A 27,047-nucleotide genomic window follows, 5' to 3' on the forward strand; every position below is an offset into this window, starting at 1 on the left:
TCACACTTCCTAATTTGACAACAGACTCCCATCAGCGTATAGAAACACACACATGCATTTCCTTTGGCATTTCCCGTCCAAAGGGGCTGTAAAGACTTTAACGGCTTCCTTTTCCCCTTAAACTCTCAAAGCCAGAGGCGTTTTTCTGTCCTTTCTCTTTCTCATCTCGCAGATTCCTTCACATTTTCTGGGTTTTCTCTCTTTTCCTTTCATCTGCCTCCTTTTTTTACTCCTTTTTTTCGTCATTTTTATCGAGACACAAACCGTGATGGCTTGTAGCAGGGAGGCATTTAGTCATTAGTGTGTTGTTTACTTGAGTAGTTGCTGTAATAAACCTTAACAGAGAACAGACACGAAGCAGCGATCGGCTTTTATTGTTTTAAGAGGAGCTGAAGCCCAAAGGTGTGTAGAAGCAGGTGATTATCGTTAAACCCAATCGCTGCTCTTTTGCATAAAGCTGAACCGACTCTCTGCGGTCTTGAGGCGTTTTCTTTTCAGTCATAAGGCTGTATAATGTGAATTGTAACAGCTGAGAAAATCTGCTCACTAATTAACATGTTTGACGAGACGACGTTTTGAAATTCCTGTGGTGAAAAATGGAAATAAGTCGGCAAATGTGCATGAAAAAAAGCGCTAAGATCGCATGTAAAATACCAGCACGTGTCCATGAAAATGAAACCGTATGAAATGATTTTTATTTATGAGCTACATCGTGTAAAGAACTCATCTTTATTGTGAAAATATCTGCCAAAATATGTCGATACAGACACCGGAAGTGGAAACCCGTAAAACATCTGGGGAAACAAAGGAACTTAAAATTAGCTGATTTCTATTCCAGTAATTTAAAAAAGTGAAAATGTTTTTATAATTTCAATGCAGGATGTGAATGGAAACCCTAAAAAAAGAAGGTTCACGTCTCTCTGCCTTCACACATCAATTGTTGCTTATGAACACATAAATGTCAGTGCAGGACAACTTGAGTGCACATTTTAAATCGCCCACTTTTGGCAGGAATTCAGTTAATCGTTTGTAACTGTGTTGATTTGCAGATTTGTTGACTCCTGGTTTTTAGCAGCTTTCTGTGATGTGAGTGAACAGTGTGAATGTCGTGTTTGCATATGCACACTAGGTTTTATTTTTTGTTTGCTAGCCCTACTCTAATCACAGTAACAGGGTTGCTAATCCATGCTAATGTTAGCTTTTTCTCAGCAGTAGAAGCTAGATATTTAGCTAGCTGCTACTGTTGACCAAGAGGACAAACTGACTGACGGAAAACAGTCAAAAGTCTAAATTAGTCTGAGCCTGATATTGAGGTAGAGTCAGACATTCAATGAAGGCTGACCATGAGATGAAAATATGAAAAATAGAAGAGAGGACATAGCTTTGCTCTGCCCATTCTGTAGGAACACTGTTTGATGATGTAAAGGACAAAAACGAGACATAAAATGACAGAAATGAGACACAAAACAACAAAACGACAAAAACGAGACACAAAATGACAGAAACAAGACACGAAATGACAAAAAACAAGACAATAAATGACAAAAACAAGACACGAAATGACAAAAACAAGACACTAAATGACAGAAACAAGACACTAAATGACAAAAACAAGACACGAGATGACAAAAACAAGACACTAAATGACAGAAACAAGACACTAAATGACAGAAACAAGACACTAAATGACAAAACAAGACACGAGATGACAGAAACAAGACACGAGATGACAGAAACAAGACACGAGATGACAGAAACAAGACACGAGATGACAAAAACAAGACACTAAATGACAGAAACAAGACACTAAATGACAGAAACAAGACACTAAATGACAAAAACAAGACACTAAATGACAGAAACAAGACACTAAATGACAAAAACAAGACACGAGATGACAAAAACAAGACACTAAATGACAGAAACAAGACACTAAATGACAGAAACAAGACACTAAATGACAAAAACAAGACACGAGATGACAGAAACAAGACACGAAATGAAAGAAGCAAGACAAGATGACAAAAAGAAGACACAAAACAACAAAAACAATCATAAAAGACAAAAACGAAACAAAACAACAAACATGACACAAAACGACTAAAAAGATACAAAACGATAAAAACAAGAGTGACACAGTGTCAAATACAAGCCTCAAAATGACAGAAACAAGACAGAAAATGGCAGAAACAAGTCACAAAATGACGAAAAGAAGACACAAAGTAACAAAATCGAGGCACAAAACGACTAAAAAGATACAAAACGATAAAAACAAGAGTGACACAGTGTCAAATACAAGCCTCAAAATGACAGAAACAAGACAGAAAATGGCAGAAACAAGTCACAAAATGACGAAAAGAAGACACAAAGTAACAAAATCGAGGCACAAAACGACTAAAAAGATACAAAACGATAAAAACAAGAGTGACACAGTGTCAAATACAAGCCTCAAAATGACAGAAACAAGACAGAAAATGGCAGAAACAAGTCACAAAATGACGAAAAGAAGACACAAAGTAACAAAATCGAGGCACAAAACGACTAAAAAGATACAAAACGATAAAAACAAGAGTGACACAGTGTCAAATACAAGCCTCAAAATGACAGAAACAAGACAGAAAATGGCAGAAACAAGTCACAAAATGACGAAAAGAAGACACAAAGTAACAAAATCGAGGCACAAAACGACTAAAAAGATACAAAACGATAAAAACAAGAGTGACACAGTGTCAAATACAAGCCACAAAATGACAGAAACAAGACAGAAAATGGCAGAAACAAGTCACAAAATGACGAAAAGAAGACACAATGTAACAAAATCGAGGCACAAAACGACTAAAAAGATACAAAACGATAAAAACAAGAGTGACAGTGTCAAATACAAGCCTCAAAATGACAGAAACGAGACAGAAAATGGCAGAAACAAGTCACAAAATGACGAAAAGAAGACACAAAGTAACAAAATCGAGATATAAAAGATAAAAACGAAACAGAAAACGACAAACAAGACAAAACAGTGTATAAAAAAAGACATGAAACGACAGAAAAGAGACAGAAAATGATAAAAACAAGTCCAGACTTTTTTTATTATTATTTGGACTTATTTGATATTTTTTAAAACATTTTCAAACATTCTTGTCTCCTAGTGTTTTTTTTTTTTAGATTCGGTCTCAGGACAAGAACATTTACACAACTACTGCATGTTTCAGGATTTTCCACATGGATTATTGGAAGCTTGATGTAAAATGTCCTCCAGTTCTGGAATGACCCCTGCAGTGAGCACAGCTAGCTTAGCATTCAGCTACATTTGTTTACCCGCCTGAGCTGTCGGGCAGCTAAAGTCCATACGTCTGTCTACATTAGAGGCGGCGAAGGAGGCTGTGCGAGGACGTTTCTGTACGACGGTGACGGAAGCACAGATTAATGTTTGGCTTTCCTGTCTGTCTGCGAGGTAAACGAGGAGCTAAAGTTAAAAAAGAAACGACAAAAGGTGGACCTAACGTGACAAATGTGTGCAGCAGAGGAAAAAGGGGAACAAAAAGTAGGTTTGTAAAGTGAGAAGGGAGGGAATGATGAAGGGAAAGGAGCCAGCGGAGGACAGAGCGAGCTTGAGGAATGAGGACAGAGGGGATTTCAGGGGAAGGAGGGGCGGCTGCTGGCCTTTGTACTGTATGGCCTTGTTTGTTTTCTATACATCCCTCCCTTCCCTCCTTCCTCCTCTCTCTGTCGTACAGCCACCCTAACAATCTCTTTCTTATTTCTTCCAGGGCGGAGACGAGGCGGGCTTCGCCACGCAGGAGGCCTGGGGAAATCATTAACCGCTCACAAACGCATGCAGCATGACTGGTAGGTCGTGTTCCGCCCGTCTCCTCACGGGTTTAATAAATGTGTGCGTTTCACATGTGGACGCGGGACAATGGCTGGGTTGTCGTCAGCGCTGTTTGTATAGGAATTCATTATTTAATTGTAACGGTGATCTGTGGCACGGTACATACACTGGAAAAAATGCCCCTCTCAAAACAAGAAAAAAGGAACTTATTTCAAGGAACTTTTACTTTGAAATAAGAGAAAAAATCTGCCAACAGAACAAGTGATTTCTTGAAGTAAGATATGATCTTGAGATCTTAAATTTAGCTGGGAAAACTTATTTTGAGCTGTGTTTTTATCAGGATTGTCAAGCTTAGGTGTCTTATCCCTCCAGTTGTCCTCATTTACGGCACCAAAAAATATTGTTTCCTTGTCTGAAAAAAAATCCAAAAATTCAGCAAAAAAATTCTCCAAATTCATAAAAAAAATGCAAAATCTTCAGTATGAAGTTTCCCCTCAAAAATATATTTTTTAAAAAATCCCCAAATTTGACAAGAAATTTTTTTTTTTAAATATAAAAATTGTAAATATTTCCAAAAAGATCTATAAAAATCTCCCAAAAAAATCCTAAAAAATATCTACAGTGATTACATATGTATCAGTAAAATTTCTAATATTTCTAATATCTAATAGCGTCGAAATTCGCTGGATTTTGGTTGATTTTTTTCCAAATGTTCTTAAATAAACATTTTTTTAAATATTTATTTATTTCCGTCAAAAAATGTTCAAAAAATTTCCCCAAAGATTTTAGAAAATGTGGAAGTCTTCACTGTGAAAATATTTTTCCCCACATTTTTAAACTTTAAAATGGGTCAACTTGACCAGCAGGACGACACGAGGGTTAAACAAGATCATTTCAGGATTGTTTGACTTAACGAGATATTTAAGATGCGTTGTCTTAAAACAAGTCCCTCTTTTTTCCTGAAATGTCACCTGTTAAGTGAATTTATCTTAAATCAAGTGGGATGAGACATTTTGACTAATAATAAGACAAACAGGCTTGGTGAGATTTTGAGTTTTTGCAGTGTACGCCCTCGTGGCTGATCAGCAGCTCTACTGATTACGATGAGAGCCACGCTGCTCTCACTTTCCAACTTTCCACTTCAGTTCCCTCACTAATCAAGAATAAATCCAACGATGTGGTGACCCTGCAGAGTTATAACCCAAATCTGCACCTTTCATCGCCACTATAGTGAGCTTTATTTCATCAGTAGTTGGGTTTCTGTGATATTTTCATGCATTTTACGCAAATTTCGCAAAATGAAGTGACTTTAGTTGTTTTTTGGCTTTTAAAAAAGGCAATTTAAGCCCCTCATGGACTCTTTGAGTAAGAAGTTTTGGGCTTAGTGATCATTTAACTCATCTTACTGTTGGTTTTTTTTAATTGATTTTGCCTTCAACACCCATAAAATATGTCCAATAGCAGCTGATGTGTAATATTAAAAAAACTTTACCAACTGAAAACAATTCTTGGAAAATACTGTTTATTTATTTCATGATTAATCCATAAAATCCTAGTCATAAACAATGGAAAAGTGGAGGGGGGAAAAAGCAGCCTATAGCGCCACCTTCTGAGGTCTCCACACGAGCTAGTTTATTTGCTCCAAGGCAGTTAATGCTAGCAGTTTGTTCCTTCAAATTTTGAACATTGTTTTTTCACCTTAGCTTGATGATTATATGGACACACGGCTAATGGTCGCCATTTTTAACAGATCAGACAGCTCTAGAAACCCAGTTTTACAGATGTTTGGTTGGTTGTTACCAAAAACAGAGCTAAAAAAAAAGGTGAATATTGAACAGATTTGCCAGATGGAAACAAAAACGACCCCATTTATGGATTTACATCTCAAGTAGAATCAGTTTCCCATAGTTTAAACTAGTATCGTTGCTTCTACTGCTTTAAAAATGGCCAAAAATGTGTTTTTGCACATTTAATTCCAGAAGTCTGTATTACAAAGCAGGGTTTGTTGTTACTGAGGCTGTTCAGGGTTTGACTCTGAGTTTCTGGGTCTATATCGAAGGTTCATGCTGCTAACCCATTCTGGAGCAGGTTATGTCGAGATAACAGATCAATGTGTATAAAAGCGCCTCCTACTGACCAATCAATTCCCTTTGTGTGGATCCATGAAGTCGGATAGTGACTTGAGCGAAAGCTTTTATAGTCTGTCTAAAACCTTTTCTTTGGAGTGTGAGAAATATAGATTCCCAGTGGATTCCCAAGCAATTTCAAAGCAATTTTATTTTCTATAGGCCTTTGTGTTGCGATGTATAATCCTAAAACAGAGACCGATGAAAGCCTTCTTGTTGACCTTATAAGATTTGCTGTAAGCTTTTAACTGGTTTGAATTCAGTTTTTATCCAAATGAGACGTATTTAGTGGAATGCACAGTTGTAACTGTAGTTAGATCTCCTTGAGGAGTAAGTAGTTGGGTTTCCATTACAGTTTTTCGCAAAATAAAAGCGATATTTCTAAAATTTCGACTAAGTATATTTACGCTTTGAACGTGTTTCCATTGAAGGTTGTTCTGGGCAGAAGCATCGTAACTCTCGTAAAATATCATCCCGCGAGATTTCACTGCAGGAAGATGGACGCCCAAAACCTGTTTCTGTCTCCTTCTAACACTCTGCATTCCTCTGCTGTTTGCTGTCTAGTATGGCAGTGATGTTTTTCTCAAGAATAATGCCAAGAACAGTCTCGGTCTCCTCTTCTGTCCACACGTACCGCGCCATGTTTACTCCGAGAGAACTGGTCATGTGACCAGGTACGTCACGTCCGGTGACGTATAATTGCGGAAAAAGTGTTTCCATTGCGCTTTTGCGATATTTTTCAATATCGAAACGTCTGAAAAACCACCTCATGAGAACGTGAAAACTTTTTTGCGATATTTTAGTCCTTTTTCGATATTCGGGTGTTTCCATTACCAGTTTTTTATTGCGCTATTTACATTTTGCGCATATCTAAGGGTAATGGAAACGAAGCTAGAGTCTTCAGATTTGTCTGGTTTTTTGCCACCCGGTGCCACCATACTCCCTGGTTGACTTAAAAGTTTAGCTTATTGTGACTGCAGTTGTTGGATTTAATGAAAGAAATGAAATACTAGCATTCATTCATGAGGGTTTTTGCTTCCTGAGTGAATCCTCTGCAGACCTTCCTCACAGGTGAACATCATTATGAGCTCCTCCGTGTATTTTTGTGGCACAAAATGAAGCACGAGATCGGAGTTCTGTCTGTTTTATTCGTCTTTCTGTGTGAAGATATCCTCTTTCCAGCTGCGGCTCTACGTCGTCTCTGTAGACTCGATACTGTCCAGATATTTTGTGCTCCGGGCACCTGACAGGAATCCATGAATGTGCCGTTTCCTGGAGGTTCATTGATTTGCTTTGACAACTTTTGCACGCCGCCCGAGGATAGCCGACTCTCCTTGCACTCCTAATTCTCTGCGCTCGCTTCAAATGTGTTGATATTAAAGCGTCATATTTTCATATCTCGGGCCACAATGAAATCAGGACTCTTGCTTTACCCGTCTTTTATATCTCAGTAAAGACGGTGCCAGCTAATGTTACGTAACGGGATATTAACAAGCCTGACTGATGGCTGTGGATTGTTCCTGTTAGAATATTCATTTGTCAGAGGGATGAGGGGCCGCAGAGATTTGACATTTGTTTTGCATCCCGACAGTGTGGTGATTTATTTACCCTCCAAACCCAACGCAACCGTCATCTTTCTCTGTGAACTGTGTCTCGGCACGGCGACGGAAGCGACTGAGCGCGTGCAGACGTCTTCATTAAGCCGCCATGCTGGAAGTGACTGGAATGCCCGAAGGAACGCTCCGATTTTCATGTTGTTTTTTTTTATTCAGACTTTAAGCAGCAGCAGCAGCAGCTCTTTGTACCCTCCTCTGAAGCAGATCATTTGTTTGTGTGGCTTTGGCCTCACACCTTGGAAGGTTTTAACCTGACAGAAGCACTTTGCATCCTAATTTGAATCCCTTCTGTTCGTCTCTCCAAGTATTCACTGCGGTGCACAATGGGACCAAATATCCATCAGATGTAACCACAGTGCATTTACACACCCATAAATCAGCCTTGCATATATGTGTGAATATCTAGATATGTTAATAGCTCTATAATGCAGTGATATATTAACCGCATATCACAAGAAAAAGTGTTTGCAGAATGAGATGAGCATTTTTTCTGCATATTTATGGCCTCTTTAGCGAATGAAATATTACTTACTTCCAATTTGCAGTCTCTCCTGCACACATATTACAGTGAAACACATGCAAAAATATATGAAAATCAAGACGCAAAATGTTTTTTGCGCGTGCATAAGAGCCTAACAGTAAATGTAGGGAAATTCATACAGTAGTGCTGATGGTTCTAATGGGAGAACAGGTTAGAAGTGAAATGTTTCTCACTTGTGAAATCTGAAAACCAGCAGTGATGGAGTGCCATGCAGCTGGATTTGGGATTGAAAGAAGCGGAGTGAAATTCAAATACAACATCGGCATCGAACAGCGAACTCCCGTCCTGATCTTCCTGCTCTCGCAGCTGGAGAGTGAAAGAGGGGAAGCACATAATTGCGGTTTAATCCCCGCTCTAAGTCCCTGCAGCATTAGAGAGGAGCTCGGACCGTGGCGAGACACACTAACCTCCAGAGATGTTTGGACAGATGTTCGCTGAGGACGGCTTTAGTGACAGAGATCTGATGGAGGCAGCCGTCGGTCGCAGGTTGGAGCGATCGCTGCCCGGACCAGAGGTGGATGTCTGACTGAGCGGACGTTTTTGTTTGTTGCGTTGTCTTGTGTTGCCACGGCGATGAGTTCCCCATCACCAGGGAGGTTGTAAAGAAGTCACTGTTGTAAATATTTGACAATTTGATATTTGAGTAGATTCTTGTTACAAAATAAAACGGCACCAAATTTAACCTTTAATATTTATCATCAAGTCACGCTGCAAGTTTCATAAAAAAGTCAAGATTTTATTATCTACATTTATCCATTTTTAACTAAAAAGATGGATGACTGTTGGTTTTTATTTAATCTTTAAATGAAGAGTATAAGGAATATTTGATCATATTTGTACTTTGCATTAAAACGAAAAGATAATTTCGATTATCCTCATTTTTTTAAATAGATTATTATGCTATGATTTTACTAGTCTTTCCCACTTGAGATCAGATTGTGCCGTATGTGGCCCCTCAACTAAAATGATTTAAAGTTTCATTTCATGTAGCTCAACCCTCTGAACCACAAAACTCCCTTTCAAGTTTGAAATGCATGTTTTTTTTTTTAAATCGACAAATTTATACCCTTAATCAGAGCCAGAAACTGAAAAAAATATAAAATTTTCCACTTTCTGATGGTCATTAAAGTATTCATGCATCAAATTAACCAAACTTAAGCTTAGAAATGTAGATATTTTTATCTTCTACATTTTCCACATAAAAATTCGCCAAAAATAGATTATTAACGCTAAGTATGTTTTGTAGAAAGCTAAAAATTCTGCTCTTCATGTTGAAGCTGAGGAGCTATGACTGACTCGTGTGCAACAAACAGTCATGTGGCAAAAAATCAGGGAATTATCAACTGAACTGCAGAAAATTCAGGGATTATTAGGTTGAACTGCAGGTTGTGTTTGCACAAAGTAGATATGAGACATGTATGGACACAAATGAGAGAAAATTAAACGAGAGCAGCATGGCTTAAAAACTGATTACAGAAGAAGACGCATTCAGCACGGTGAAACGTCTTCCTGGAGTCGACTTTTTTCCAAACTATTTGTGGCATAGAAGTAGGGCTGGACCCAAATATCCCGAGTATCCGAATATTCGTTCGCTACGGCTGTTTCCGGATATTAATTTTGGTATCTGAATATTCGCCCCAGCACCCGAATGGCCGGGTGGCTGCCGACTCTGACGTCACGCTTCACTTTGTTGCATAAACTCAAGACAAGATGCTGAAGACCTCCGCTGTTTGGGAATTCTTCAGTTTAACTGAAGACCAAACGAAGGCAAAATTTGGACCCGGGAGACCAGACGAACGGATCCGAATATTTGGGCCGTCTCTGCCACAAGCCACCAGCGCCACCAGCCGCCCCACCCCCACCCCCACCCCGGCGGACTTTAGGGGGCGGAACGAATATTCGGATATTCGTCTTTAATAGGGCCCGAATATTCGGAGGCCAGAAACCACTATTCGTGCCAACCCTACATAGAAGGTATTTTTGTTCTAGTTGTGATTGTGTTGTTTCTACAGAGGTTCAGAACTTTATATTGTGGTGAAAAATGAGCCCATAGTGAAGAAAACCACCCAGAAACCTGTTGGTGCTTCGAGGGTTAAGCTACAGCAGCAGTAAGTGGTGCTGGGTAGAATATAAGCGCTGCATCCTGGATCCATATATGCTTGTTTGCTGGCCTCGTTTAAGCTGTAGAACGTTTAGCAAGAAACTGCGAGATGAGATGAAACTCTGCACTCTGGGTCAGTAAAGCAGACCGTCTTCAATGCCATACTGTAAAGGGAGAAGCCTCGGTGATTCATGATTCTTGTAAAAGCCGTAAAACGCGCCTCCTCCTCGGCAGCAGTGACCTTTCGAGGCTCTTTGGGGAGGGTCCTTTCTCCTCCACACCACAGAATACGTGTGAAGGAGGAGGAATCCAGTCGGTGGAGTGGAGGAAGACATGTCTGTTTAGCTCAGGGGTTGATGAGCACGCATGTGTGTGCACGAGGCGAGGCACCGTGTGTTCACATGTGTTTGGGCGTCTTTAAGCAGGAGACGGGCGTGGTGTTTGGCGGGGAGCTGGGATCGGTTTCCCATCGCCGGGCTGCAGGCAAGCATTCTTAACACCTCGTAAATCTCACCTGCTGATACAGGACGTCTGCTGACGGCCGCCGTGCACGCCCGCACACATGCACGCGTCGCACATTTGGTGCAGCGCTTGTTGTCTGCGTCCCGAGAGTCGGTCACGTCATCAGCCGGGGTGAATTTGGAGAAGTTAAAGTGATGTATAATCTGTCTGCGCTGGAACAGAGCGGCTCTTATTAGGAATGTCTGGACAAAGAGAAGACGTGACCGGAGCGAAAATAAGAAAATCTGACGCTGTTGAGGTGGAGTTTTACCAACTGAAGCCCGCTTGTGTTGGATATTCTTTCATTTTTGTGCTTTAAAACTAGTGAATGATTCCTAAAGACTTTTTTTTTTATATATTTTCTCTCCCAAAAAGCCCAAGTTTTGTTCCTTTTTTCTTATTTTTTGAGGTTTTCTTTCTTTAGTAACTTACAAACTTCTATTTTTGTGTTGGGCTTCCTCTGCTCTGTTTTGTTCTGCCAACGTAGATTATATCGCCCCCTTCTGCCCAGAGTATGCAGATTAGTTTATAAAACGAATTCTTTATTTTAAAATGTCTGCATCATTTCAAAATCAAGCCCTGAATTGTTTGGTGATTTGCATTAAAACATAACCATAGATGGATATGATGGCATGGTAACCATCATGACTTTTTTTTTCTCGTGGTGTACTTGAAATTTTTACTGTATTATGGCCTTTAAAAGTCGTTTAAATGAAATTACCTGAAAAGAAAAGCTGTTTGTCAGTATAAAGGTGATAGAGTGACATTAAGTGGTCACAAGTAGGCTGCATTTTATTTTAAGAGGTCACAAGCTTCAAAATTTACACGAAAAATATGCAAAAATGTATGCTTTTGTCAAAAACTAATACCTTTCATGATGTTACTTACAATGAAGAAATAAAGTATAAATGGCTGAAAATACAACATAAAACCCAGTCAGAATTTACAAAATAGGACAGAAATAAGAAGCTAATAAGTCCAGGATGTGTTTTGCTAGAAAACATGTAAGAACATGTCGAGCTGAACGGAAAATTCCACGTTCTCGTCAGTTTTTATGGCTTAAAACGACGTCGTAAGAAAACACGAGATAAGAGGAACTTAAGAGGCCAAGAAAGTATCTGAACTGCTTTGTTTTCTGTCAGATAACCTGAAGGCTTGTCCACAACCTGCTCGATCATATGGCGGTGCTGCTTCTTCATAATTAACCAGATAAACCTAAAGCCAAAAAAAGTGCACTCTGAAAATGTTCAGATTTAAGGAAGGATCTTTTTACAAAACATCATGAACAACCTGAAATTGAAACAAACGACAAAAGGAAAACAAAATATTACAAAAATAGGACAAAAAAAGACAAAAAATGAGACAAATGACACGAAGCAAAACAAAAGGAGAGAAAAATTAGACAAAATAATTACGAAACAGCCAAAAAATGTAAAAAAAAAACAAAAAAAACGTAAATGACAGAAAATAACAAAAATAAGATTAAAACAGAAGCGGTACAAAAAGGAAACACAAAATAAGAAAAATGAGAAACAATGTATGAGATAATACAAAACATGAGACAAACGACAATAGTCGGACAAAAAAACAATAAAAATGAGACAAAATATTATAAAAGTGAAACACAAAATGACAAAAAAAAGTGAGACAAACGACACGAAGCAAAACAGAGACAAAAACTTGGACAAAAAAGTTACAAAACAACAAAAACATACAAAAAAATTACACAAACAAGACAAAAAATGACAAAAAAAGTGAGACAAACGACACGAAGCAAAACAAAGAGAACAATTTAGACAAAAAAGTTACAAAACAACAAAAAATGGACAAAAAATTACACAAACAAGACAAAAAATGACAAAAAAGTGAGAAACGACACGAAGCAAAACAAAGAGAACAATTTAGACAAAAAAGTTACAAAACAACAAAAAATGGACAAAAACGTACAAAAAATTATGCAAACAAGACAAAAAATGACAAAAAAGCCACAAAACGACAAAAAATTACACACAAAACTAAACATAAAAAGACAAATGACAGAAATCAGACCAAAAAAGGACTAAAAAAAAAAGAAAAAAAATCAATAATGTCAGACGGGACAAAGAGGGGAAAAAAAAAAAGCCAGATGTTCCTTGAACGATGACATTTCACCCAGCTTGTCTTCTGACATACATTAGAACAAAGTAAAGTTAATCGAGGCGGCGCCGTCGGTCCAACCCGGCGAATTAATCTGCAGCAGGAGCCCGAGTACGACTAATCCTTTCTCCAGTTCATCTCATTCTTCATCGCAATTCACTGACTTTTTACACTGGTGCTCGCTGAGTTTCAGTCACAGTCCAGATTCAGTCTCAACATGATGCTTTTCACAAAACAATAGTCTTTTTTTTCATTTCAGTATCATGGCTGTCAGTCAGCTCGGGCTTCCCCCAACCAGAGACCATCCCACTTGACCAGATGTTGCACATTTATATCGTTTAAAGCCGTGATAAGCAGTATTTTTTTTCAAGAGGCTTCTGCATCTCCTCTTGGCTCTGTTTGCTTTAGGTCTTTTCACTCAGTTCGAAAAGAGCCACAAAGTTTGTGCAGAAAGTAGGACAAAGTGGAGTTAACAGGCTAAAAAAGAGGGCTTTTGTCCAGTCATGCAGGTTTTAAATTAAGCTAAATTACCTGAATATACACTACTGTTCAAAAGTATAAAAACAGAGAAAATATAGGGAAATACAGTAAAAATATTGAAAAAAATATAGTAAATAAAATACAGGGAAAAATTATAAAAAAAATAGTAATAAATAGTATAGTCTTGTAAAACATAATGAAAACACAGTAAAAACATGTGAAACATAGTAAAAATACAGTAAAAATATAGTAATAAATATATTTAAAAATTGAGTAAAAATACAGTAAAATACACACACACACACACACACACACACACACACACGGTAGTGTATATTTCTAGGGTACGTCAGGAAATGATTTGAGTTTCAACAATGTTTTTAACATTCTTATATTATAAAAAGATACAAAACCACCATAATAAACCTTAAAAATAGACTTTTTTTTTTTTTTTTTTTACAAAAACCCACAAAATAACTTTCAATTGGACCGAAAGAGGAATAATTATTGAGAAAATGTCAGTGACAGTAATTGTAAATATACCAGTTTTGCCACTACTTTTAGAGTTTAAAGTAGTTTCTTTTTAACCACAAATCAACAAATGAATCAAAACTCTGTTGACTGAGATTCTTCTCAGTTTGCTCAGCTGTTCTGGTCCGTCATGAGCCAGCTGCTGATATACAGAGGAGCAGAGAACAGTGTACGGTTCTCTGTTCACATGGTGTTTTAGAGGAGTAATCCGACAGGTCACAATGGAGATGTGCCTGATTTAACCTTCGCTGTATTTTTATGATCCTCGGGGATTATGGTGTCTGTAATAGCATTTAACCCTTAAAATCTCATTTCCTCCAATGAAAATTATATATTTGGATGTTTCATACCATGAACATAATCCCTTTTGGATTATTGTGAAAAAGAATAACTGTGGGCTGCATGGTGACGGAAATGGATCTTTAGCTTTGTTACAGATGAAATCCAGAAAGTCTGAAGGGGTATTTTTGAGATTTTGGTATTTACACTTCAGTTAAAGGTGGAAACGCCGCTTATTTGGCTCGAAGCGCACAGTAAGCCTGTTCCTGATGGCCTGAGGGCTCTGGATGCTTCATATGAGGATCATCAGTCCAGGGTGTACTCTGGTTCAAGACCATTCAGTGCTTTGTAGACCAGGAGTCAGATCCTGAGCTCTATCCTTTGACTAACAGGAAGTCAGTGTAGTGATCTGAGGACCGGAATCTGGTCCCGTTCCCTGGGGTTGGTTAGGACTCAGGCAACAGGAAATAAAAATCAAGAAAATTCTCGATTCTAGAAATGTTCTTCAGGTGGTAATGGGCAGATTTAGTAGCAGCGTTTCTAGCATCTCAGAAACACCATGTGGGGCCTTTAAATACACTACACCACTAATATTCTGGACTGCTGATTGTTTTTTGGCTCGCTAACTCGCAGCCTCAGCCTTAAAGCTGCGTATTTACTGCTAGACTTAGCATCTCCTCTGCTTCCTTGTGCTCTGTGCATCGAAAAGCTGCAGCTGAACATGAAGCAAATCAGCCAAACACCCCCTCTGCTTCATCCAAATGTAATGGAAATGACCGATGTAACTGCACTCATAAGACGTAATCACCGGTGTGTGGCGTTGGGGTTTGTTATCTCTGCTGGTGTTGAGAGTGTTGTGCACTGTGTGAGCCTCCGTAAAGCATCACAGCCCGGTATCCGTATACGTATTCCCTGAGCTTTTGTACTTTTCCATTGCGTGTCCGACCTGCAGACTCGCCTGACCTCAGGTGTTCTTTGTGTCCCTACTCATGTGTAATCATTACTTCTTCTTCTTTTTTTTCCCCCCTGAAAGTCAGCCGAAGCGGTAAACATTCCTCTCCAGGTGTTTTCCTTTAGAGAACAGTGAAACCGGTTCCTCCGTGCACCGGTTGAGTCGTTTCAATCCGACGTCTGTTTCCAGTGGAACACCGAACCCCAAAAATCTCTAAAAACGGTGAAAATAACAGCAAATATCTGTAAAATAATGAGATGTCTGCCGATTTAAATACAGAATTTTTGATGTGGACATTGTTTACAGTGATTTTTATTATTTAACGTGTTAAAAATGTCATTTTTTTGGTTCTGTTGTTTATTATTTAACCCTACAGCCTGTTTTATACCTGGTTTTGGAATCTATTCCTGCACTCTAAAGAAAGCTGTATAAACAGTAAAAAAACAAACAAATATCTGTAAAATAATGACACTTTAGCTGATTCAGATACAGGAAAATAGCGCCATAATTCAGTTACATGTTATAAAAGATCAAATTGCTATTTATAAGCCATTTTAACAGTTAACATGTAAATAAATATTTTTTCTGATTTTATTGTTTATTTGTGATTTAACAAAACAGGGAAAATCAGTAAAAGAATAAAAAAAAAGTATTTGCTCTATTTAAATTTTAAATATAAATACATGTTCTTGCAAATAACGAATGTCTGTAAAATGTTGATTTAAATATAATAAAAACAGTGTAATTATGTGGTCAACCTTTGTAAAATATTAACCAGGATAAATCTATTTTTTAATACATAATAGATTTCAAAAATGTTTTACCATTTTTAGTACTTAATGTACAGATAAGTAGTTATATTTTTGCTCATTTCAATACACTAAAAAATTGTGCAAAACAAATTATTATTTTTTACATTTTAATTATTTTTTATTATTATATAAATATCTTTTTTTTTTTTTTTTTTTACAGATTTTGGATGTGGACATTTTGTATGTAAATTATTTTTTCTGTGTTTTTTTTTTTTTAGCTATTATCTGTAATTTTCCAAAACAGTGAAAATCTATCGGAAAATGGGAATTGTTTGTCTAAATTATTATTTATAGTAAATATTAAATCAAATATCTGAAAAACTTTTTTTACAGATATATACATACTAAACTATATTTTATTTTGTAGTAAAACTAGACAAAATAATTTACAAAATAATCTGATGACATCTCTAGGAATTAGTAAAAAAAAAAACATGTTCTTGACATCTATATCGTTAATTTCAGACAATAAAAAACACACTTTTGTCACTAATAAGTCAACAATCTTTTTCCGTCAGAAGTCTTTACCGGACGCCACATTCGCTGCGTCGTAATTATTGTTTGTTTTTGTCTTTTCTCTGTAAAATCTCTGTGAGGTCGGAAGTTCAGAAAGCACATCAAATAACAAACCGTAACGGATATTTTCTCTCTTTTCTCCAGTGTCGAATTTACTGACTTCTTCATCTGCAGTTTCGTCTTCTAACTTCACAACAACGATGCTGTTCGACTTCCTGCTTATTAGAAAGTCTGGAGAACGTCCAGAAAAGCGACGGTTTGCTTTATGTTTGTGCTTTTTTTGCTTTTTGCACCCTGCTAAGGTGTTTTAGCTGCATTTCTACACTCATACGCCGTATTTTACCACAAATATCGTGCGTTTTTTTGAGAGCTCCCTGCAGCCAAACGGTGCGGCAGCGTTACTTGTGTTTTTCCTCCTGCGTGTCCGGTATTTCCTCAGAGAGCGTTCAGGGTGGCCTTCTCCGATCAAACGGCAGCAGCCTGGCCATTGTCCCATCAATCAGGTCGTAAATGTCGTTAGGAGGATGTGGAACAGATGAAACACGTGGAGGCGGCGATGCGGTGGGAGGTCCTGATCTGAGTCCCGGCCTGGTTTCCTTTAACTAGCGGCTGAGGGGTCTGGTTTGGTTCTGCGTCTGGTCAGTCCTCACATGACGAGTGTGTTCAGGTGTGAGTCTGAATCTCAGGTTTAAAGGTTTCTGTTGGCGTTTTAAGATTCCCGCAACGTACCAGGTGTGCATCGTGGTTGTTTTAGACAATCTTTGCACAAAAAAAAAAGCACAAAACATGTAGTTTCTGCTGAGATTTAGCTCTAAAAATGCAAATTTAGAGCAAAGTTTACGACACAAAGTGCAATTACTGTAGTAAATTTCGCCAAAACATGACTTCAAGAGGATATAACACGAATAAAACGGACTAAAAAACATAAAAAATAATGATCGGCACCATCAAAATTGTTGTTTTCCGATACAAGAGTGCAAAAAAAGCATATGAAATGTTCAAATTCTGAAGCAAATTTCTCCAAAATAGGACTTCAAGAGGATATTTCATGTATAAAACAGACAAGACAACATAAAAACATAATGAATGCTACTAACAAAATCGTTGTTTTCCGACATGAGCGTGCAGTTTTGTCAAGACTATTTCCAGATTAATACAACTAAACAGTGTTCAAATGTCCAAAAAAAGCATAGAAATTGCAATAATATAACATGAAAACTGGGTGCTGGATAAATAACGGACTGGGAAAGCACTTGAAGGTGACTTTTAAATCACCTCATTTATGTTTTTGGGTTAAATGAACAATAATGATTTCTACAAATGTCCAAAAGTCAAACTGAAGGGCTGTTCTAGTCCTTTCACCAAAACATCAACATATTGGACTCAAAATGGGTATAATTTTCCACTACAGGAACAACAACCCAATTGGAAAAAACATATAATTTGCTTAATTCACAATAATACTGACAAATGTTATTCATGTTGATTTTCACGTTTTTAAAATTTTTGAAAAGCAAATTATAGTAAAAATTCAATGTTTAGCTTTTATATTATTTTATGGCCCTGAAATTGTCAGTCTGCACAGAAGACATCTCTGTCTACTTCTTCATGGTTGTTCTGTTTCCAGAGAAAGAAGCCATGAGTGACACAGCTGCAACCAACAGTCAGAGACTCAGAGAAACCGTTCACTGATCGCCTCTCAAAGTCTTTCAGTTTCCGCCGTGGTGAAGGATCCAAAGAACTGATAAGTTAACGGAATAATTTTGCCAAAGTTTCAACCACGACAGTAATTTGGTTGCATAAAAACAACTGAAGTGGCCGCTGTTTAACTAAAATCTGGCCATTTGACAGAATCAGCTCATAGAAATGGAGTTAACATTTAAACCAAATGTAATATAAATTGTTAAAAAAAAAAGTTAAGAAAGCATGTCTTGAAGCATAATTTGCAGATTTTTTGAGGAAATCAGTCGATTTGTTGCATAAAATCTATGATGTTGTGAGTAAATGTGGTAAACTCACGCCATAATTAGCATTTTTTAGGTTAATTTGTAACACCAGTCATGTTTTCAACTGGAAAGATCTTTGATGCAACTCAAGCTGCTGTTTAAAAAATGATGACAAAAAAAAAAGACTTAAAAATGACCAACTTTTGGGCTGAACCGCAAACAGTGTTTACCGAGAACAGACAGGAAACGAGCGTGAAAGCAAATTCAAATATAAGAGTAGTAAGATATCTGCATTATTCGAGCGCTAGCAGCTAACAAGCTTCAGAAACTGATCTGAAAGCTGAAAATCTGCCTCCTTCACCATGTTTATTTCCTTTAATCTGCTTCTTCGACTCTCTCTACATAAACACATCCATCCCTACAGAAACCACACATCTCCCGGCTAATGGTGTGGATTAGTAGAGCCCACCCACAGCTCCTTCTACTGTCAATCTGTCTGATCAGCTAATTACCACCATTATGCACCGGCCAACCGCCCGGGAGACGCTGGGCTTCACGCTCAGCTCCGTCCTCCTCTTCCCTTTATTCTGGTCCTCGGTGTAGCCTTGGCTGCTCATAAGTTATAGAAATAAAACCAGGTCTGGAAACTTCAAAAAAAGAAGAAGAAGAAATGGGTGAGTGGCCTTGAGACTTGTTAAATTTATATCAGTCTGGACTGCGGCTGCTGGCGGCGAGCTGCAGCTTTATGATGAGGCTGAAATAAGAAATCTACAGTTTCTGGATGGAGCAGGAGTTTATTGTGAGTTAAATGTTGGTGCTGAAGAGGTTTTATTTAGCCGAGGCCTGCAGGATGCTGCTGCTTTCAGTCAACGCTTAGCAGCTTTGTGCTGTTATGCGACTTCTTTTTCTGTGTTTTCTGCATAATGCTAGTTTCTATCATGTCTTTTCACTCCATGGTGGAGTTATGTGACGATCGGTGATGGTTTGTCTGTCTGACTTCCTGATTTTTTTGTCATGTGACTGTTGATCGTGGCTGAGCCACTCATGGCTTTTTAGTTGCGATACAAAACGTAGAATTTTTAGTTTTGGACAGAATTTTGCTTGAGCGAATGTTTTTTTTTTTTGGCATCTTTTTAGAAAATGAGGTGTACAGAAAATAGCTGACAGATTTGGTTAAATTTTCTGAAGATTGTTTGCTCCACAACTGCAAGAAAGTTGAAAATTCCCAATGATTGTTTCTGTTTGAACATTTTCAGCTTCTGACAATTTATGCCCCGTTCCTTGGCGGAGTTGTGTGTCGATCGGCGTCCGTCCGTCCATCCGTCCGTCCGTCTGTCTGTTAGCAATGTTACTCAAAAACTGACTAATGTATTTGGATGAAATTTTCAGGCAAGGTCAGAAATGACAGAAAGATTAGAAAGTGATTTGATTTTGGCAGTGATGCGGCTTGTAGTCCGTGTCACTGTAACCATGACAAGTGAACACTACATCATCTGTCTGTCACATGGTTGTGATCCTACTACAAATCCAGCACTGCAAGCCAAAAATGTTTTAAAGATTTCATTTCACACAGTGAGTGAGAGGCCTTGGCGAAGTTCTGATTATAAATATTGTTTTGCTCCCCCCCCAAAAAAACTCAAAAATGTAATGAAAATTTTTGAAAAAAAAGTTTCTGCACTTGCTTGAGGTGTTTTTTGACTTTAAAAAAAAGACTTCTACAAAAAGACTGCACATCAAAAAGGTTGATTCTCTCTTTGTTGTATAGTTTTTTGGGGTAAAACAGCAGTTTTACATGCTTACCCCAATAAAGCACGTTTTTTTCACTGCTTTCAGCTCCCTTTTCCCGCCTACTTCATTCCTCCCTTTCACCTCCCTGCTTTCATTTACCTTTTTGTTTTCCCGTCACTTCTGCCCTCTCGTTTTTTATTCTTCTCCTTCATTTCCTCTCTCTTAATGACCATAATCGATGACCGCCCTGCTGGGGAGCCGCTGCTTTCTGCTTCCAGACGTTTCTCCACCTCTGGGGCGTTTCCTGGCTCGGTGCGTCACAGCCTTAAACTTTAACCTGCATTAAGTGACTGAACCCTAAAAGGAATCAAACAAGTGGAACCTTTAGCAGATTTTCTAGCCTTTGAGTCGGGACTCTACAGCCGGAGTCAAGAAACATATTTAATAGCTTTTTACAATCTTTTATGACTGATATTCTTCAGACGGGTCCACTTATTTCATGCACGGTTCATTAATTTTCCCTCAACTTTAAGTTTTATGCTGTTTTTGGTGCTTTAGGGTAGCGCTGGAATCCCCCTCCTATACGAGCCATATGCTGTTTTTTCTCATCTTATAAAACTTATGAAAGATTTTGCCCGGCTAAGCAGAAGGAGCTGGATGGCGTCGCCAAACCGCCGTCTTCTACTTTTAGCAGATCATGAGGAAATATATCTTTTTACTGTCTCCTTCTGTGTGCGAGGCTTTGGACCGTCAATCAATGCGAGCATCGGCGGCGAAGCGGCGTGTCGACGCTCTGATAGGTGCTCTGAAGTGATTTCTCGCTGTGGGATGAGTGTCCGGTCGAAAAGGGGCGAGCCTTTGGAAAGTAGAAAAACACGGCAAAGCGAGGGGTTACAGGAACCCTTAAGGAGTGAATTCCCTTCGCTAGGAGCTCAGAGAGAGTCCCATCTCTTCTGCGTTTCGTTTCGGCAAATCGTCAATGAAGCAGCGGCTGGAATAAAAACACGGCAGCATGGAGGTGTGAGCGATGTGTTCTGACACAGCCGGTCGCTGCTGCCAGCTGTCCTCGGCTCTGACGTTTGCTAACGCGCTGACTGCAGCACTAATGCACCCTTCTTTCTCTTTTTTTCCTCCTATGCTTAATGAGGGGTGTTTGTGATGTGTGTGCGGTGGGTGGGTCGCACACTTACAGATGCAAAAACCGCCAACTGGCGGGGCAGAAAGGCCGAGAACCGGAGCCAGGATCCTCGCTTAGCGTTTCAGAGTAGGCGTGTCGGGGGTATGTACCGCTCTCGGCCAATCGGCTCGCAGTGTCGCCCGGAAGTTGTGGTTTGGAACACGTGTTGTTGTGGCAACAAGGGAGCTGAAAGGATTCCAGATGAAGGCGAGAAGAGGGGAAAAAAAGAGCAGCTCTGGAGCCAGAGTGCAACCTCTGCAGTTCAGTTTGGATTTACAGATTGGGTTACACAATGCAGGACGGAAACCTCTGCACCAGTTTGGAGAGAAATGCAACATTAGCTACAATGTGCACAGCAGAGAAAAGAAGGAAAATAAAATGATAGAAACTTATTTGAGGAGGCAGGTGGTTACTGAGGTCACAAATCAGCGGAAGTTTGCTCAATTTCCTGCAGATTTTTTAATTTTTATGCACGTTTTAAGTATCGGATTAAATGAATTTGAAAGCAAAAGTAGAAAAAAACGAATTTTGCAGGAGAGACATTTCTATGCTGACAAACAATTCTTGACTTCCACAACTTTCAGATTCGTGTGGAGCCCAAACTCAACCTCTGTAGCTCAGTTTTGATTTACAGATTCAGTTATATAATGCTGAACGAAGACTTTTGCACAAGTTTGTAGAGAAATGCAAAAATGCACCATAGAAGATAAAGGAAAACAAAATAATAGGAACTTATTAAAGCAAACAGGTGGTTACTGAGGTCACAAATCACTGGAAGTTTGCTCATTTTCCCGTAAATTTCTACACAATCTCAAGGTGTTTTTATGCACGTTTTATGCACGCAAGTACGGCTTTACACAAATTTGAATGCACATTTCTTTAGAAAGTTCCCAGGTTTTTGCACAAGCAGACGTTTCTATACTCCCTAAAATAATTCCTCATGAATTCCACAACTTCCTTTGCAGCCCATGTTCAACCTCTGCAGTTCGTTTTGGGTCAGTTACATGGTGCAGGAGTTTGTAGAGAAATGCAAAATGCTCAAGAGAAAGAAGAAAGAAAGTTAAAGGATAAACATTTATCTTTACTGAAGGTAGACGTTTACTCATTTTCCCATAGATTTCTACACAATCTTGTGTTTTTTTGTTTTTCTGCACATTTTAAATGTCACATTGCACAAATTTAAAAGCAAAATTCGAAGAAAACCTTCCTAAATGTTCCATTAAAAAGGCTTTTAACAATTCCTTGTGAATTCCACACCTTCCGAATTCCTTTGGAGTTTGCACGAGTTCATAGAGAAATGCAAAATGCACAACTTAAAGAGGAAGGAAACTAAAAGGAGAGAACCTTATCCGAGCTCGCCGGTGGTGTAAACTGCCGTCTCACCTTTCACAGAACAAACGTCTCTCCGGTGATGTTCCCTCCACGGTCTCCCATTGTGTTCTAATGGAGCGCTGCAGGATAAAGGAACATCCCCTACAGACACACACTCACATACAGACACACAAAAGGCATCGCCAGCAAAGCCCCCACACTCGCTTGTCCTCGGAGAAGATTGAATGACGCGAGCCATTATCGAGCCGCCCAAATAGTGTCGCACTATTACTGCAGGTGCTGCACAAAGAGGCTGAAGGAATGGATCCACAGAAGGGAATTAAAGAACTACAGCGCGAGGAAGGCGGCCGGGATGTTCTCAGGAGGATACGGCAGCGATGGGAGAGAAGTTTTCAACAAACACAACCTCCTACCGCTGGGAGAAACGTGCGTCAGTGTGCCGCTTCTCTGAAAGTAACACCAGATTTCAGGCAAAACAAGATACATCCATGTTGGATCAGTTAATAATGAAGATTCCTGGCATAAAGTGCAGCTTTTTGACTGTAAAACATGAAGTATTTTCTTAGGGGCTCAACACACGGGAAGCGATAACAGTCGTGCTCCATTCATTTTCTATGGCTGCTGTGCGACGAGACAAACATCGCTTTCCCCACTCCCAACACCGCAGTGGCGACATTGGTGCATGTGAAATTTCGTTCACGTAGACGTGCACCCGCTGGCTTGCGACGCAATACAAGAAAGTTGAAAAACGTTCAACTTTTGTCGCTGTCGCCCGGAGCATCAACCAATCAGCGAGGGTTTCACTCACTGACCAATGAGCTTCCAGCATGTTACACAGTACAGTCCGCTCCTATACGTTAATGGTCCGCTTTGGGAAAAAAGTTCTGGGCTAAGGCGAAAGTAGGCCTGGAATTTTTCTGGATCTTTTTTGAGATCTGGCATCAAATGGTGGTATTCTCCATGCTCTTTCCGAGTTTTCAATTTGGCATGGACCCAGGGTTGTTTCTTTCTTTTATAAGCCAATGTCAAGAGTAAAATTTCGGCTAAATCAAGCAATATCTTCTGGCTCCTCATCTTTATGCTTTTCTGTCATGAAACTCTTTGAAAACGTAAAAAAAATCCCTCCAATTTCACGGCTAATCGGAAGTAAGGGAGACGAGCGATCTGTGCTTTAGCACAGCGCGCCGTGTGTCGCCGTCACCTGACGCTGCCAAGTATCGCGCACCGTGTGTTGAATTTATCTCCTGTTGCGATGACTTTCGCATTCCCCCCTCAACTGTCGCTTCCCGTGTGTCGAGCCTCTTATTCTGCGACATCCACTGCTATTTGAAAAATGAGATCGATCGACGGTAGATTTGTAGAAGGACCGCAGTCATGTGATCGTCAGCAGCACCACGTCTTTTTGTTGTTTTTTGGCTCATTTTCTGTCATTTTCAACCTTTTTGTGATTTTTATCTTTACTTTTTTGTCCATTTTATTTGTTTTTGTTGGTTTATTGTCTTGTCATTTCTAATCTCTTTTTTGCAATTTTTTCATCCTATTTTTTTATTTTCAGTCTTTTTGCTGTGATGATGCAGAAATCTTTAACAAATCCGTGGATCCAGACTATGAGCCGCATCACTGCCAAAATCTAATCACTTGCTCCTTGTGTCATTTCTGACCTTCTCTGAAAATTTCATCCAAATTGGTTGTTCTGTCTTTGAGTAATGTTGCTAACAGACAGACAGACAGACAGACAAACTCTGTTTACTGAGGGAACAAATCAAGCATGAAGTTCACTTTTCTACATTTTTATCTTGTACTTCATCAAACTCTCTTTGTCTTTATCAGACGTTTTGTCAGTTCTGTGTTTTCTAATGTTTCCCTGCTGCTGCTGGGTCAACATCAGGACATGTTCCTCGCTCTTTAATTCCCATGAAAACGCACATATCAGCATCATATATGTTGCAGGAGTCATGTTTCTGCTGCCTGTCAGACTGGTCAGCTGTCAGTAACGAGGTGTGTGATTCGTCTCTGAAACAAAAGGGTGAAAGATGAGATCAGGCAGCCTTCCTCCAGCAGAGAAGGAAAAAAAAGGCGTTTTATTAAATCAGATCTCCAGTTTATGCTCTGTTTGCAGCACAATGGCTGGTGTCCCCTGGAGGAGCTGGCTGGCTGGCATTTCCTGCCCTGGGACGGCCCTGTCCAGATTAGAGGAAATGGATTTAATGGCTTTGGTTTAATGGCTCATAAGACGACATCCACTGTGGATACTTCCCTCCCTTTCCGCTCTCTTTTCTGCTTTTTCTCTGCTCTGGCCTCCTTTTATTGATGTTTAATCAAGTTTTCTTTATTTTACACAGAATTTCGTGTTTTTTATAAAATGTGATCAGTGCAAACAGCTTTTTTTTGGCAAATTTTCAGGGAAAAATTGCGAATTTAAGCACAGGTTTGGTTAATTTTCCCATTAGGCAGTCGGAAAATGCAACAGTTTTCACCGTTTTTGTTTTTTTTTTGAGGATTTTTCCTTTTTTTAATGCATTTTATCATGTTTTCTTGATTATTATGCAGAGTCTTTTGAGGTTTTTAATAAATTTTATTACTGGAACCATTTTATTTTTGGGAAATTTGTCGATTTAAAGGGAAAAAAATGCACATTATAGTATAGATTTGCAATCTGAGTGTTTTATTTTTGGCATATTTTGCGATTTTTAAGGAAAAATTGCACATTTCACGATATATTTCACAATATGGTTTCAGCTATGTCAGCAAATTCTAATTATTAAACAAAAAAATGAACAGATTAAACCTCAGAACACCAAAACCAGAGGATTGTTCAACTTTCCGACGGTCCTTGAACTCATGTGTGATTAACCATGAGACATGTAAAGTGATCTTTTTTTTTCCAGGAAAAATCACAAATTTAAACTCAGAACGTAGAAAACCCCACCATTCTTTGTGTTTTTATAGTTTTTGATTCTGGTAAATGACCTATTTTAGCAGTTTTTGGAAAGATAACGTGCTTTTTAAAGGTCCAGAGGATCATTCTGCTGATTTTTTGGCTCAAATTAATTGGATATGCTCACTTGCAAGGAGAAAATATTGACATTTTAGTTGCAGAAACCCCAGAAACATAGTACATTTGAGGGGAAAAGACATTTCAGCTGTTAATATTATCATTTCATTAAAACTGCCTAATTAAATCACATTTTTCTGTCCCCTTGCCTGCTTTTCTTTCCATCTTGTCGTGTTTTTTGTGCTATTTTCCACAGAATTTGAGCTTTTTTTCTAAATCTGTTTCCACCAAATGGTTGTTTTTTTGACAAATTTTATAATTTTTACATCTTGTCTTCCCAAAAATTGCAGAAAACAGAACCCTGAACCCCAAAACCAGAGATTTTTCAACTTTCCGACAGTCCTTGAACTCATCATGTATGATTAACCATGAGGCATGTAGAGCTAAGTGATTTTTTTTTTTTCAGGAAAATTACAAATTTAAGGTCAGAAAGCAGAAAACTCAACCATTCTTTCTGTTTTTATAGGTTTTGGCTCTGGTAAATGGTGTGAGTTTTGGCTATTTTTGCAAAGATAAGATGCTTTTTAAACCCACTTACAGGTTTTAAGGGTCCTGTTAATTTCTTGGCTCAAAATAACTAGATATGCTCAATTAAGAAAGGAAAATATTGACATTTTCATGCAGAAACTCCAGAAGCATAGTACATTTGATGGAAAAGTAATACAATTAAGTAGAAGATGGTTAATTAGAGTGCATTTTTCTGTCTTCTCGCCTGCTTTTCTTTCTATCTTATCATGTTTTTTCTGCGTTGTTTTGCACCAGATACTGTCGAGGGATGCTGTGCAGATATGATGCTTCTTCAGTCTTGGCTTTAATAGAGAGACGGGGCGCGGATCGATAGCAGCGGTAAGCTAACACCTACAGCCTCGGGCCCAGCAGGGTGTTTAATTAACTGGATCCGCTGCACACAAACACAGAGACATGTTGCGTAAAAGCAGCTCAGAGCGGGAAAACCGGCCAGTATTTTAGGAGGCGGGGGGCATAAATGTGAACATCCAGTTTGGAGCGGCGGTTTTTGAAGCTGCTCTGGTTCCCGGAGGGTTCAGCCAGGAAACACATCCTCGTGTTTGCTCGGTGTGAAAGTGTAAAGGCAGCAGTGATGCCGAGGGAAAAAAAAACGCTTCTCAAATGTGCATAAGAAGCAACTGTGCTGGTAGAAGAAGCAGCAGGAAGGGGAGGAACAATACTGTAAAACATGATGAATAAACCGTGTATGTGTGGAGCTGGAGGTGCGTCTCTGCAGCATGTGAGGAATCTGAATGTGAGCTTCAGTTTTCTGGGGCTCTGTTAAAGCTCCACACAGATACACGGCAGATAGGAGTCAGACTGTCAACGCTCGGGTCAGGGGTCCTCGCAAGGACAAAACACACCTCAGAAAATATACCGGAG

At 39.0% G+C, this 27,047-nt stretch overlaps 1 protein-coding gene across 2 annotated transcripts in view; it reads left to right on the top strand.

Annotated features, from left to right (window-relative positions):
* LOC110968146 (thyroid hormone receptor alpha-B) overlaps positions 1–27,047 on the top strand; it is a 233,498-nt gene that overhangs the window by 93,643 nt on the left and 112,808 nt on the right. Inside the window, exons 3-4 of one of the 2 annotated variants that reach the window (XM_051939776.1) lie at positions 3,768–3,846; positions 26,421–26,504. The gene's annotated coding sequence lies outside the window, so the exon portion shown is untranslated. The remainder of the gene's footprint in view (positions 1–3,767; positions 3,847–26,420; positions 26,505–27,047) is intronic. The other variant, XM_051939777.1, reaches the window with a different exon arrangement.

This window comes from Acanthochromis polyacanthus, chromosome 19, assembly GCF_021347895.1.
Source record: "Acanthochromis polyacanthus isolate Apoly-LR-REF ecotype Palm Island chromosome 19, KAUST_Apoly_ChrSc, whole genome shotgun sequence".
Classification (NCBI taxonomy): Eukaryota; Metazoa; Chordata; class Actinopteri; family Pomacentridae; genus Acanthochromis; species Acanthochromis polyacanthus.